General features: G+C 36.9%; 1 long non-coding RNA gene across 1 annotated transcript in view; it reads left to right on the top strand.

Moving 5' to 3' along the window:
* LOC121362061 overlaps positions 1–11,571 on the top strand; it is a 193,645-nt gene extending 182,074 nt beyond the window's left edge. The window contains exon 3 of the long non-coding RNA XR_005956440.1: positions 11,525–11,571. This is a non-coding gene — a long non-coding RNA (uncharacterized LOC121362061). The remainder of the gene's footprint in view (positions 1–11,524) is intronic.
* The last annotated feature ends 526 nt before the right edge of the window (positions 11,572–12,097 follow it).

Genomic DNA, 12,097 nt, shown 5'->3' with positions numbered 1-12,097 from the left:
TATGTTGGTCTTATCCATGTGTGACTAATCCTGTTTGCAATCAATTTATCTCAGTATTTTACTGCAGCAACGAATTTCACTGATTAATTATATGCTGAGTAACGTAATAGCAGCGACACTAAAAATGCTGTTCCTTAATTTGGATGAAACTCTTTTGTCTGTTGATATACACAGGGAAAAGTACATAGGTCTGTCCTTGTCATTCATTACTTTATACATCAGCAAAATCTGCTGCTAAACTCAGGTAGTCCACTCCTCTTCAGTATCTCACCATATGGAACTTCTTCATATCTTTAATCATGCTGTTGACCTTCTCTGGATCTTGCCAAAATACATTCATAATTCAAAAAGAAAAAAAAAAAAGGAGTCTGAATGTACTTGTTCATCACACGATGATCTTTGTATACATCTAGGTAGTGAAACACAGGTTAATACAGGAGTTTATTTTGTATGCATCTGAAAATTTGCTCTGTTTTTCATGTTGCTTCTTAAAGAATGTTTTTCATTTGCAAAGCATTAACATTTGTCAGGGTTATTTCCAGCCACACAGAAAATGTTCCTTTGTGTATTTTGATTATTTAAAGCAATTTTGCTTCTCTGATGTGTATGTGCATCCAGCACAGCATGTTCACTGCTTTGAATGAATGTGTGGGGAATGCTGTTAATTTCCTCATGTGCATGTAGAGAATTGCTTTTACTGTCCGAAGCACATGTTGAGATGGGGTTGCTTTGTCTTCTCTTTCACATTACATAGTGCAGACTTCTTTGTATTTGAAATGCAGTAACTACCATATATTACAAAATTGACAATAAGCAGTATATGCTAGACACTGGTATGGTTTGGGGCTTCCCAGGGTCTCCAGATGAATTACAGAGGCACCAAGGCTTTTTCCATGCTTTGGGCACTGGGTGGTTAAGAGTGGAGTCCAATATAACTAGATGGTAGATGGAAGATTGTGCTTAGATTACAGTGAGGGAAAATACTGCTGTCCTAAAAAAAATAATAATTAATACTTTGATCACTCGATTAGTCGAGTTTAAGAATGCTCTGGAGTGCATTAGTTCCAAATCCTTCCCCTAAGACATGCATTTTTCTGAGCACAGCAGATTCTGCTGCATAGCCAGCAAAAAGTGCTTAAGGAAGCCAATGCCTCCAGCATGCTGCAGTCATCTTCCCCATGGATCCAGGGTCTAATGCCTTGGAATGAGTGTCACAGACAAGACTGGTGAGGTGTTGGGAATTGCTCTGTGACTCTATGTGTTTTCACTGACCAAGGTTCAAGGACAATTTGAAAATATCATGGTGAGAGGATTATGTGCTTCATTCTGGCTTACATTTAAGCATGTGTCTAATTTTAAACACATAGTTGCTTCCATTCATTTCAATGGTATTATTGTTGTACATAATTTTAAATATCTGCTCAAGTGATTTAGTAAATTGTATTCAGAAAAGGCATGAGGCCGGAGTACCTGTGAATGTGATGGGATAGCTGGAGACCAGCTGTCCAGTGGAAACATCTCTCTTCTGTGTCAGAACCATTGTTCTTCTCCAGTTTAAATAAAAATCTCACTTTCTCTGGACTTCTCCCATCTTCCCATATAAGGTCATTGTAGGCTTTTTCCTTTGAAGGGAATTCTGGCAGCCCTCTTGAGCTGTCCTAGCTATGACATATTGTGCTGTGGCCTCTGTTCAAGTCTTATCAAATTGTTACTCATGTTTGTACTGTCTCTCACTGTGTATTTCAAGCAAACTCAGGTATTTTTAAAAAACAAACAAAAAGACATTTTCGCATTGTTTTCAGGAGATTTCAGTAGAGCCCAGTGCTGAGTAAATAAATGACACAACAGAAAAATACATATTTCTTTTCCTGGAATACAAGTCAAGCACAAGACTACCAAGCAGATAGCTATGATTTAGAAAACTATAACTCAGTATTAATGTTTAATGGATGTGGCACATTCCTTGCTGGGAAGTGTTATAAATCACTCCTTGAAGGAAACAACAGAATATTTGAGGAGCATGTTGACGAGGGTTTTGTGTGGTTCAAAGGTGACATGGAAACAATGGCCACCTGAAGACAGTATTATATGGCTGTGACAAAGAGCAATTCAGCTCTATTCATTTCCTAAACATGGAGAAAAAGAGTGTCTTTTTTATCATTCTTTTGGTTGTGCTTGTATCTTTGGAATGTTCTTATTTTCTTCTAGGAAGAAGATTTTCCACTCCTATCATTCTTAATTAAAAGGGTTTTTTCCATCCAGGTTTTTAGTCTATCAGGCATAAATGCTTTTTGCTGTGTTTTGTTGTAGCATTAAGTGAGCTGGCTGTGCCCAGAAGACTTGATTCTGCCATCCTTATTCCTGTTGAAATTGATTTTGATACCAGCTGTACCCACCCTGAGTAGTTTCTTTCTTCTCCATAATTATATTGAAGTCAGCAGGACTATTCATATTAGTAACTGCTCACTGTGTGGTGGTGCTCAGAGCATGGCCCAGGAGGACTCACTTGTGGCCAGTGTGTTAAGTCTGCCTGAATATGAGTAGCTGAACCTGGCCCACTGAGTACTCAGCTTAATAACACTTCCCAGAGTAATTACTGCTTAGTACAGTGGAAGCAGGGCAGGATCCTGACGTGTTTTCTCTCTCTCTGTTGCTTCTTACTTTCCTTTTTATTCCGAAGTGAGTGTATTTGGCTGGATATTTCCCTAGGAAAAGCAAGGTATGTGATTATAACCAAATGAACAGCTTGGAACCACAAAAGCCCCGCAAATCAAATTTGTTTATAGCTTGTTACTGCTTTTGTTTGTTTCATAAAAGCCTATTACATTTACTCTTAAATGATACAATATGACCAGTGTGATCTTGTGGTAAACAATAAGAATAGCTGTTTCTCAGATTTTGCTTTTTGTGGCTTCTCAGTGTTTTTCATTAAACAACAGAGCTTGCAAACTTTAATTCATAAACTCACCTTTTAGCCTCATCAATCATAATAAAGAGCCTTAATAGCTAAATGTTCAATCATACAAACTCAATTGTGGTTCATATCTTGGTTGATTCCTTTTTTGAAACACTTTTGGAACACTAGTTAGTTTCTGTTTTCATTATGTATATCGAAGAAAAACTGTATTGTGAATATTCCTTTTTATTTAAATAAATAGATGCTTGTTTGAAGGAAAACTTACATCAAGAGGGAAGAGTACTACTTTAGACATCAGTGGCCCCAGTATTATACCATTTCTGAACTTTGCTAATCTTTCTATATCTGTAGTTTACATACTTGTTAATGATTTATTTCTTTCAGCTCCTGAAACGGGATGTTTTCTCCATTCTCTTAAGAGAAGAATTTATATCAATAGGGATGTTGTGCATAAAGACACTAACAGTATCAGCAGTACAGTTTTGCTTGGAATGTGGTTACTGAACAGATATCCCTATTGAGCACTGTGAACCTGACTAGCACTAATAGCAGGTTAATACTAAAATTAACACACAAACCACAGGAGAGAAGTACCCAAAGGCCTTGCAATGGTACTCTTAAGTAGTACATGTGTGTTTTATTCTGTGTTGGCCCTCCCATGATGTTTTTAGTCCTTCTAAAGTGATTGATAGACCTGATGGCATGGGCACTTCAATGTGGTGGAAGTATTCTCACTGCATATTTTGCACCCGAGATATTCATATCAGCTGGATTGAAAGGCAAAACTCAACATTTGAGAGTATTTCTGGTCTAAAAATGCTTAGTGTGTGCCTACATGTTTATCTATACACAATTTTACAAATGTATACAAAATATACAAATATATACACATTTTAATTTTGTAATCAGCAAACATACAAATTTGAAGAAAAAGCATCCAGATTCTGGTTCCACTATGATCAGAGCAAATACTGACAAATTAAATTCTATACCTTATGTGAGAGAACAAAGTAGAGATCATTGTAAGGGCTCCCTTGACCCCAGACTCTTCTTATTTGAAGTTCATTGATTAAAAATGCTGTGGCATAGTCACAGACAGTTGTGTAAAGCTGTTGAGTTGAAAATAATCTATTTTCAAAAAGTATTTGGCTGATTCTTTGGTAAAATTTGCCTGCAGGCAAACACTTGAAAAATGATACAGCCTGTTAGAGCTTAAACTGAGGAAAACTCTTGATAGCTGATGTTCACACATCACTAATAGCCTGAAAAGTTATGGGGTTTAGATAGTGGTATTAAAAGTAAACTCCATGTGATACATTGAACAGATGCCAATCCTGTTCATGCAAGGGTCCCAATGTTAAAAAAATGTATTAAATCAACTTTCTGAATGCCCCTGTTCATTATTTTGCTGACTTGGAAACCTTGAAGTGTTTTGTATCCATTTCATTATCTCCAAAAAGCATGAATTGTAATGGAATTTACATAAAAATCCTTCTTTGGAGTGGAGACTTTACTGCACAGTCAGCTGCCCCCCTAATCCAATCTTCCCCAATGCAGTTGGCCCGCTGGTTGCCAAACTCTAACAGTGGGGATCTCCTTTGTTAAGAAAAGTATGAATTTGAGCTTTAAAATGAGCAGAACTCTTTTCTATTACTCACGATGCCTCCTCTTGCTGAGTTTACATGAAATGTCTAGCAGGAGGTGTTATTAAATAGCCTCAAAAATTAGGCAAAAAACCAATTATCTAGAAAAGGGACACAAAAGGCTTAAAGAAATGAGCGTTTGAATTTTCATTATTGAGTATCCATGGGACACCACACCACTATTTGAATTTTGTTATTAACCCTTTGCATAAGAAGGATCAGTTTTGAATTACACTTTGAGGAAAGCACAAGTTGGGAATTTTAAAAAGCCTCCTTCATTTCTTTCAGTATTATTTCAGCGCTCCCATGTTTGCACTTATCTCAAAAGAGTTTTAACTTTGTATTAGATTTTTTGTGAAGGTTGATTACATGGGCATTTCAGTCTCACCTTCATTCTTTATTTAGCTGAAATTCCTAATCAGTTCAGTGGGGGGTAGACAGGACTCAAGTGTTCCTTTAGATGAATTTCAGCTTCTAAAAAATCTTAGGGGTTGAGTAATGTATTCTTGTTTGTTTTTTCCACTCTGCAGATAAAATCTAGAGAACATTCATCATCACCTGGATAGGAGTGATTTAAAGCAGTTCACAGTTTAGGCTGGCAGCCATTTTCTGAACTTCAGCAAAGCATCAAAGTTAGAATGACAAGCAGTAATTTAATAGTTTTCATGGGACCTTTGCAGAGGGTATAGAGACAGATACACATATTGCTTAGGAATTCTTCCCGGAACAGATCTTGCTTTAGTAACAAAAAGGATCCAGCTGTCCTTGCCTCAAGAAAAATGCTTTCTTCAAATTAACATTGTTCTTTTATTCTCCTGAAAATGAAGTTTTCTAATGGGTCAGTCTTGTTTTTATTCTAAAAAATTCAGTCCCAGTGTCCATGTCTGGTCATGAAACTCTGCTTTTCCAGTCAGGTTGTTCTTCCCATTCTGCTTGTTTCCCCCTTCTTGTTTCAGTCTTCTTTATTAATTTTTTTTCTATTCCCTTTTACAGTTTTTCTTTGCTATAATCCCTCTGACAGTGGTGTTAATCTGAATATTACTGAACAGTAAAAACAAGCTACTAGGGCAGAGCACATCTAAGCCCAGAAGTCATATAGTCACTAACAGACATTTTCATTTGGTTTCTTCTGTTTTTACTGGGCTCTATTGATTTCTTCTGGAACACCAGTCTTCCCAGAGCCAGAGGAGAACAGTCCTTTGGCTCTCTTCTGAAAGGCATTTGCCAAATAGTAGCATTAGAAACCTCCCAGACTTTCTAACAGGAGACAATGGCAGTATCCAAGATCTGTACACCAGGATCCTTCACCTCTGCCCAATCAGACACTATGCCAAACTATGCACTTGCTTAGAAAAGATCCACAGAAACCTTTGACATCTATGGATTTACAAGGAGAGAGTTTACTGGACACTAATAGCACTGACGAGAACGACAAGCTATTACAAACATGCTTTTACTGTTTTCAAAACAGTTCAGTTTCCAGGCAAACACTTCAGGCCCATATAAGAGATAGATCTTCAGACAGCAGAAAATTTAGCAAATGTTTTTCTTTTTATGATCTAACTTGTTTTGTGTTTTTAGGTGAACGGAAGTGGTATCTCCATCTGAAAGGAATTTTTAAAAATAGAGTGCAGTCTTTTTGTTGAGGTTAATTGTTGGCCTTTGCCTGCTAATTTTCAGAGGCTGTAGTTAGTTTTTTGGGAGACAGAAGGAAGCATATGGGCATGCATGGCCAGGCCTCCTTGAATATTGCCCTTGAGTGCACACTGCTAGTAAACTGAGGAGGACCTGGAAGGACTGACAGGGCTATTTTCACTGCAGTACTACAGAGTCAACAAAATAATGTGGAAACTGGACTAGGAAAAAGCAGTTATGAGGGGAATAAAATATTTTGTGCCATTTAAGAAATAGAAAATCAGACTCAGGTCTGCAAAATCTGCTTGGGAAAAGTTCTGTTTGAAGATTTGTGAAAGGATTCATGATTGATCCTTGTACTGAAAAAATTATAACAGAGGAACCTTTAACATTTGTGTCCACATCTTTAGCTGGGGTAAAGGATGCAGTTCCATTAAGTCAATGCAAGTGTACTAATTTGCACCAGCTGAGCTTCTGCTTCTTTGTTTGTGTAGCCTTGTCGGCACCCCTTGCAAGGGAAAGCAAACATTCATTGTTCTTTCCTGGGTCAAAGAGAAGTCAGTGCAGAAGGATCCCAAAGTTTCCTTATCTCTTCTTGTTTTCATTTTCACAACTGGCATTATTCACATACAAATGACTTGAACTTACAGTGCAGAACTTAATGCATGTGCTTCTGAATGTACCTGACACTGGCTGATGGATGAGTAATTTCCATGAGTAGAATTCATGTATTGTCATTGTTTTATGCAACATAATCCATGCTACATTAATTCAAAATGTGTAAACTGGAAAAAACAGCATGATCTGAATCACAGTTCATTTCTGATGAAATTTAAATCACATTTTACCCAAAAAATTTACTTCTTAACCCTTAGTTTCTTTAACAGTTATTTTACACCCCTTATTATTTTATCCTTTTGGTGTTATTGATCCTGTCCTCAATGAGCTGCTTTTTTCACTCTAAGTGCAATATCTGGATCCATGCAACACTGTTTGCAAAGAAGCTGTTAGTAACTGAGGGATGATCACAGAGAGATAGATGATGGTGCTTTCATTTGCATTCACATATATGCACTCTTATTGCACATTAAGAGTTATATTGCTAGCTACAATTTTATTATTTCCCATATAAATACTTGCTCATATTCTCACAGGGAATTATGTGTTCATTAGAATAAGAGTGGCTTGATTAAGATGAAATCCATATCATGAAGGGGTTTGGAAGTTATTGAAGAAGATTTTTGGAAGCTGTTTTCCAGAAAACAGTTAAGGAGTCACTTCTCAAATGTTGTTAGGTATTTCCAGTCATCCATCTTCTTTCAAAATTAATTGAGAGGTCAGTACTTAGTCACCCCCTAATTAATCAGTGCTAAATATAATGTAAGAAATATCACAGCCAAACTGGAGTCCTAAGATCCATCTTTTGCTGAGACATTAGAATAACTTTCAGGATTCTGATTGAGGGTTTGGGGCTGAATGTTTCTTGTGACTGTCTCAGAAGGGCTTGCAAATCTCATTAAAATGCTGTAACCAGAATGAAATGTGGTTTGGAGCGATTTCCTTGGCCCTGATGGAAATCACCCGTTCCCAGGATATTGCTATCCCAGTTTTGCCAGGGACAATATATCCCTAAGGCTCACAAAGCACTTGGGAGTAAGGAAAATGTTTGGCCTTTAAAAAAGACAAGGTTATGTCAAGACTCAGTTATTTTAAAAGAAAAAAAAAAGTCCCTGGTGTGAGAATCTTTGCAAATTTAAAAACTTTCCTCTTTTCAAGTGGTGCAAGCTGAGCAGTGGGCTCTCCTTGGCTGTACATTCAGCACTTTATCCATGAACAAAGTATAAATATTTCCAGAAAACCCATTTCTATATTTATTTTCAGAGTGACATCACTTCCCCTCTGTATAGCTGGTGAGAGATGGTTCAATCCAAAGCCAGCTCTATTTTCAGAGAATACACAGACACATAGTCAGGGTGCTAGCTCTGGAACTGCAGTGGTTTTCACTGTAAATGAAACAATGATGCTCTCCAGTTCCTCACCCAAATTCTCTGTATTTTTTTGGTTTAGTACAGGCTAAAGAGCACATTTTTTTGTGGGGAGTCTCATGTGAAAATACTGACCACCAATCATCAGACAGACTCCAGTAGCAATTACTGTAAACTGTGCTGCTCCATCCAATAACATTAATATTTTTGACAATTCTCCTTCCAAAAATAACTACAGTTTATGAGGATCAAAAAGGAACAGAGTTCTCTTCTTTCTTCAAAGTATGTTCTGAAGCAAACTATCATTTAAGTGTATTCTAAAGTACACAGGTGCTATTATAATCCATGCAGTGGGAGTATCTGAACCTTTGGTCATACTTTTTTTATGTGTATCAAAATATGTTTTATTGCATTTTATAGAAATATGCTACATTTATATACCTTTTTGTTTACTCTCCACCACTTTACCCCTGAGAAGAGGCTTTTAGGAGGAAGGGAAGGTGTTTAGCAGCAACCTGCTCATGTTTCAGCTGAGGGGTATGTTCCCCTCAAGGAGCAAGAAGGCTGCTTAACTTACAAATATCTCCTCAGCCTCTTTCTGTTTGAAAGGCCAGTGCTGCTGGGGCTCAATCACTGGTGGATAGGCAACCTTTCCTGCCTGGCAATGGTAAACAATCCTCAGCTTTTACCTTCTCCTGCAGGAGTCTGAGAGCATTAGCTGCATGGTAGATCAGTGCTCAGGACAGAAGGGAGCTGTCACTGCTTTTAGATCTGCAGAGCACAATTACCTGCATTTCCTGAGCCCTGGCTGCCTCATTAAGTGTTCTTTAGAACTATTTCACAAAAAAAAAAAAAAAATTTAAAAAAAAAAAAAAACCAACCAACCAAACAGATATTTGTTTCCTCTTCATTTATTTACATGTAATGCTTACATTGGCCAGTGTGGCTGTGGTTTCTAGAGCAAGGTTTCTTATCTAGACCAGAAGCCTGGATGATGTTTAAAGAAGCCAAGTAGTTCCTCATAGCCACACATCCCTCCAGTGACTCAATCAGGATCAAAGTCAGGGTTCTCTTACACCTTTTTTCTCCCCTTTAACCACATGACCTCCCTCACTGCTGGCAATATGCGTCTGAGTTCCATTGGCTGGGAAACTGCAGCAGCCAGGAAAGGAAACAGTCACACCTCCATAGCCTTGGGACTCAGGGCAGGTCAGGGCAAGGTTAGCAGCTGCTTACAGGTAATGCATCTTTTCACCAGGAAAGGTCAATTTAATGTGAGATCCCTATCAAAAATCCCTGAAACTGTTTTGAGCCCCTAAAGAAGGGTTTCAGTAGTTACATCCTGCATCTTTAACATTTTAGTGTTTAGAAACTGATTTCCTGGAGCTTTAGGGAAGACACCAGGTATCTTGGCTCCAGTACAGATTTTTAGAACTTGAGTTGATATGGGAATTCTGTGTTGTGCTTTCCTTATTTTGTGTATTGTTAAATTATACACTTTGAGGTGCTCTTATGATTAGTGTCATTTACTCTCAAATTCTTGTGAATGTTATTTTGAAGCACTTCAGATATTTTCATTTTAATGACACATAATGATAAATACAATTATTAAAAAATACATCCCTGTGCAAAGCTAGTGATGTCTTAAGAATCCTGGAGTTCTTCAGAAAAACAATAAGACTATAAACTAAAATAATATCTAGGCTAATTGTAAGTCAGTGTAAAAACTAGCCTTTTAGTTTGCTGATCGAAAGCAAGTGTTTTCATAGTATGATGTCAAGAGGAAAATAATTCCATTGATACAGCAATTTTAGAGCACAGAGGGCAGAACCACACAATTTTAGTAAACCCTTGGAACAGCTAGCAAAAGCAGTGCCACAAGAAAAAAAACAGGCATTTTGCTATAGAGAGTGCTAAGATCATGTGCTAGCAGTACCCTGAATGTTAATTACAGAATCTTGAATTCTTTTCACTATTATATAAAGAATCAATTCAATGACCTGAGATCAGATGAAATATGAAAAGGCTTCTTAGTCTGCCTTTGTACCTTGATGGAGGCACTTTCAGTCAGCGGAAACCAGTACATTGATTTACTTATTAGGAAGTTATTAAAAAAGAGAACTCCACTGTGAACCATCTACAGAACAAACTAATCTGATACCTTTCCAGGAGAGATGACCATCTAATGCCTGAAATTCACAAGACAAAAGGAATTTTTTCCTGGTTTATAGATACATGCTGATGCTGAATGACTGTTAGAAAGGATCACAGAATTCACCAGAAGCTTTGCTTGCTGAGAGAATATGTTATATGTTATGTTTTGGAGAGGAAAGGGGATTTAGGGGAAACCACACTGTGATTTTTATGGGTACCAACTGAAATACACAATATAACAAGAAAAAACCCACAAGAGTGCAGCAAACTTGTTAAAAGTTCCACCAAACTTCAGAAAATTAATAAAGCATTGACACTATCAGTGACTTTACCCTAATATGATGTTTACACTGTATAATCTCAGACTTGACAGTGATTACACAACTGTAGGCAGATGTTTTGTAATAGAATTTTGCGTAAACTTCAGTTACAAGAGCCGTCCCGAGAATCTTAATTTAGCTTAACTGCAAATTTTTTAGATTGGTTTATTATTTGGAAAAGTCCAAATGAAGTTTAGGTAACAATAAAGTAATAGAAATCATATATAATTTAGGGATTTGTTCCATTCAGCTCCCATATCCATGCAGTGCTTTCTTGCTGAGCTCCCATAGTCAGCCAGTTTGGCTGTGTACTTGAGAAGACCTCAATATGTCACTTTGATATTAATTTTAGAATACAGTCTAGATTTCCTCTTATCTCCTATCTCACTCACCATCCTCAGCAAAATTTACCTAAGAAAACAGAAGCAGGGAGGAGACAGTGCTGGCAATCAGATACAGCATCAAGGTGCTGCAGGTTCAGGTGTACCTGACTCGATGGCTGAGCACCATTTTACCTCTCTGTGGTGCCATTTCTGTGAAATTTCAGTTACCCAACTTCATCAGTACCATGCCTTGTGATCTGCACGTGGAGTACACTGTGAAAGACAGATATCAATTGTTGTGAAGGATATCTCTTCTCAGATATTAGATATTTTCATTAAAATTTAGTTTAAAAATAGTTTTTAAATGTTTTCAATCTCATTTTGTGTGTGTGTGTGTTCTTGCATTGCTGTCCAAGTGCCTGTTTTTAATTTTGTTTGTTGTGATTAAAAACAAGTTAAGAAGCTGAACCAAAATAGAACATTCTTCAGTCTTTATTGTACCTTTTTAATCAAAGCACTTCACTTTTTTCTTTATCTTTTGAGGCAGTTGGTGAATGTAAAGCAAAAAGAGAGAAGGCAGAATACAGACCAGTAAAGAGGTTAATGATAGGAAACTTTGAGAGGCTTACTAAGGTGAGTATGGAAAGAAGTTTGTGGACACAGTAAGGCGTCAAAAAATTTAGAAATACAATTTCTTCCTTTTTTCTTTTTTTCATATGTGTGAATGATGAGAAGGAAATACAAACCTCAGGTCTAACCTGTTGGTAGCTCAAAGTATGCAAAGCACCAGCAGTAGAAATTATGTCCAATAAAAAAAGATGAAAGAGATGTGATAAAGGAAAATACTAAACTCAAAAAAATTATATGCATTTATGTTTAGAAAAGAACAAAACAGAAACAAAAGGAAAAATTCTTAATTGCTAAAACTGAGTAAATTATGAAGGGTTAACTATTTTTATTGATGTTTTCTGATATAAGCTGAGTAGTTCAAAAGGAGCAAGAATTTTTAGGAGCAAGAACTTTTCACAATATTTCTTATAGTTTGTTAGTTTTTGTTGGGTTTTTTGCTTTGTGATCTAGTATTTCTTAGTCCTTTTGCTTGTGTAGATTGAGAACAAAT

This window comes from Pyrgilauda ruficollis, unplaced genomic scaffold (assembly GCF_017590135.1).
Source record: "Pyrgilauda ruficollis isolate IOZ18807 unplaced genomic scaffold, ASM1759013v1 scaffold6, whole genome shotgun sequence".
Lineage (NCBI taxonomy): Eukaryota > Metazoa > Chordata > Aves > Passeriformes > Passeridae > Pyrgilauda > Pyrgilauda ruficollis.
The sequence above is the reverse complement of the archived record's forward strand: the minus strand, read 5'-3'. Positions and strand labels throughout refer to the sequence as shown.